The sequence below is a fragment of the Chlorocebus sabaeus genome, chromosome 2, assembly GCF_047675955.1.
Source record: "Chlorocebus sabaeus isolate Y175 chromosome 2, mChlSab1.0.hap1, whole genome shotgun sequence".
Classification (NCBI taxonomy): Eukaryota; Metazoa; Chordata; class Mammalia; order Primates; family Cercopithecidae; genus Chlorocebus; species Chlorocebus sabaeus.
The window spans coordinates 55,060,768-55,063,954 of NC_132905.1; the positions used below are offsets into that span (position 1 = coordinate 55,060,768).

The 3,187-nt window shown below is 42.0% G+C and overlaps 1 non-coding gene across 1 annotated transcript; it reads left to right on the forward strand.

The window, feature by feature from the left end:
• The first annotated feature begins 1,529 nt into the window (after positions 1–1,529).
• Positions 1,530–1,693, forward strand: LOC119622321 (U1 spliceosomal RNA). The gene has a single exon (XR_005238966.2). It is a non-coding gene; the product is annotated as a U1 spliceosomal RNA (small nuclear RNA).
• Positions 1,694–3,187: the final 1,494 nt, after the last annotated feature.

The window sequence follows — 3,187 nt, forward strand, 5'->3', positions numbered from 1 at the left end:
ACCATGGTTAACAGCACAGGCTCAGGGGAGGGTTGGGGGTCTCAGACTCCATGGGTTTGAATTCTGGCTTTACAACTTAGTAACTCAGTGATCTTGGTAAGGAAAACAACCTAATCTCTTTGTGCCTTAGTTTTATCATAGGTAAAAAGAGGATAAGAAAAGTCTCTACTTCAAAGCCTCATTTCAAGTATTTTGTTTGTTTGTTTTGTTTTGTTTTGTTTTTTTAATTTATTTATTATTATTATTAAACTTCAAGTTGTAGGGTACATGTGCACAACGTGCAGGTTTGCTACATATGTATACTTGTGCCATGTTGGTGTGCTGCACCCATCAACTCGTCATTTACATCAGGTATAACTCCCAATGCAATCCCTCCCCCCTCCCCCCTCCCCATGATAGGCCCCGGTGTGTGATGTTCCCCTTCCCGAGTCCAAGTGATCTCATTGTTCAGTTCCCACCTATGAGTGAGAACATGCGGTGTTTGGTTTTCTGTTCTTGTGATAGTTTGCTGAGAATGATGGTTTCCAGCTTGTTTTGTTTTTGTTTTTGAGACAGAGTCTCACCCTGTCAAGCTGGAGTGCAGTGGCCCGATCTCGGCTCACTGTAAGCTCCGCCTCCTGGGTTCAAGCCATTCTCCTGCCTCAGCCTCCCGAGTAGCTGGGACTACAGGTGCCCACCACCACGTCCGGCTAATTTTTTGTATTTTTAGTGGAGACGGGGTTTCACTGTGTTAGCCAGGATGGTCTTGATCTCTTGACCTCGTGATCCGCTGGCCTCGGCCTCCCAAAGTTCTGGGATTACAGGTGTGAGTCATCACGCCTGGCCTAGAGTATTAAAGGAGTTAACATGTGTAAGGAACTAAAGCAGTGCCTGATATATAGTGAGCACTCAGTGGATCATTTTAGCTATTTTAAGTGATTATTGGAGTTAGGGAATTTATTTTATGTGGTAATAAAACCTTCAACTTACATTATAAGTTCTTATGTGCTGGATCTCTTGAAAATATAATGCACAATGAGAGCATAGAGGACAGTGACTGAAAATCATCACAATCTTCCTTTGCACAAGAATGATGCATTACCATCATCTCCATCACCACCTCATTTTCATTATCTTCACCACCAACTTCCATTTCATAACACATGTGCTTCATGTCTCACTTACAGTCACAAACTTCTTTGATAGACAAGAAAGGGACCCATGTTGAGGTCTACATTCTCAAATCAGGTTAAGAGGGACAGAGATGCTGATTTCACTGTCTATGTGTTTATACCTGACTCTTTCAACCAGGGAAGCAGTCTGACACATAAAGAAAGCATGAGCCAAAGGTCAAATGCATCCACCTGCAGGTCTTGTCACTGACCACTTAGCATCCCGTAACATTACTGAACCTCAGTTTGCTCATATGTAAAATAAAATTTAAAAGATATAGAAAATGTAGGTAGCATGTCTAACTCAGATGGCTCTAGTCCGTTATTGTGACCCAACCATTTCTAATTTGGCACAAGTTGCAATAAAAGACAAGCATGATACTTACCTCTCAGGGCAAATACCATCATCACAAAGATGGTTTTCCCAGGGTGAGGCTTATCCATTGCACTCTGGGTGTACAAACTTCCGCAATTTCCCCAAATATGGGAAACTCGACTGCATCATTTGTTGTCATGGGAGACTGCATTTGCACTTTTCCCTAATTTTAAAAAAAGAAGACAAGTGCAATTCAGATAAGTAAAATAGAATTAATTAAATACACGAAAGAGAGGAATAACCAAATACTTTGAGAAGTAAGCTAGTTCCTATAATTAGGCAATATTTATGACTCTGAGCCTCCTGGAAGTGAGGGCAAAAATGGAAATAAAAGGGTTTCCCAAAAAGGAAGAAGCACACCAATGCTTCAAAAGAAATAAAGTCTAAACTGACAACAAATAACAAGGCATTTCTCACATAAACCTTCTAACAGTAACATTGAGTGCCATGATAGATAGGTCTTCTGACATCAGTTTCATTTAAAAAATGCAGGCCACATTTTTCCTTGGATGCTTTAATAAGGAACTCGGATAACAACTGAGAGGTTAACATCAAAATCCATTTCAGTTCAAGTGATTCTGGAGGAGATTAGGCTGATATGGTCTCAGAATGATGTCTGACAGTAATCAAACATAATACAAGTGCAGAATCAGGAAAGCATAACCACTCTGAGTGCTGTGGAATAAGAAATTTATTATAGGAATTCAACTTTACACAATTGTGGAAGGTGCTAGAGAGTAAGGGTCCAAAAACGGGAGTTGGAGAATCAGGGGAAAGTCATCAGCCAGACCTCCCAGAGCACTGACACCAATGGACACGTCAGAGGTTCCAGGAGAAATTAGAAGCCAAGCATGCCTAACAACCAGAGTGGGCCCCTAGCAGGGCTGGTGGAGAAGTTTATGGAAGCTCTTGCCTCTTCACAGATAGTGCCTCTGTGAGTTTGCAGCCAAGAATCCAGTGATCAGCCTGGGTTTGCTTTTGGTCAACAGGGCTAGGAGTTAATAGGGAGAGCTGGACATGAGGTGGGGAGAGGCAGTGGTAAACCAGAACCCACCTCTGCACCTGTCTCTCTCTGCAAATGACAACCGTGACCTTCAGGCATTGAAACTGTGTCCTCACATTGCTTCTCCAAACCACCACAAAGTTCTCTTTGGCCAACTGCAGCCTAGAAACACACAAAGAAAAGGATTCTGGCAAACTTAGTAACAGGAAAGGCAAGTGTTTCCTGAACAAAAACCATACAGAACTGCATTCCAGCCAGCGAAAAGGAAGAAAGAGAAAAAAATGGAGAAATAAACTAAGGGTGCCTTCCTCCTTTCTCATAGGATGGGTTTTGGAAGCTGCTCATGGCGTTTCTTTGCTTGTTTCAATGGCCAGCAGTTAGATCATTCTGTGGCCATATATCATCCTGGTTTTCAGGTAAAATTCCAGGACGTGGCAAAGAAGCCCCAAATAACTGGGTGCTTTAATGTGTGACCTAACCAAAACCTCTGGAATGCATTGAAACTGATTCACCTTCCATGGCCTGTCTGGATCTAGCCAATTCAAAAAATATACTTAAATAAAAGTGACTAACACAACGGCAAGCCAGTCCAAAATGAGGCTTCTAATGAGAGGGTGATAATACTAAGAGGAGCTGAAATACTTGGTCTTCTAGTCA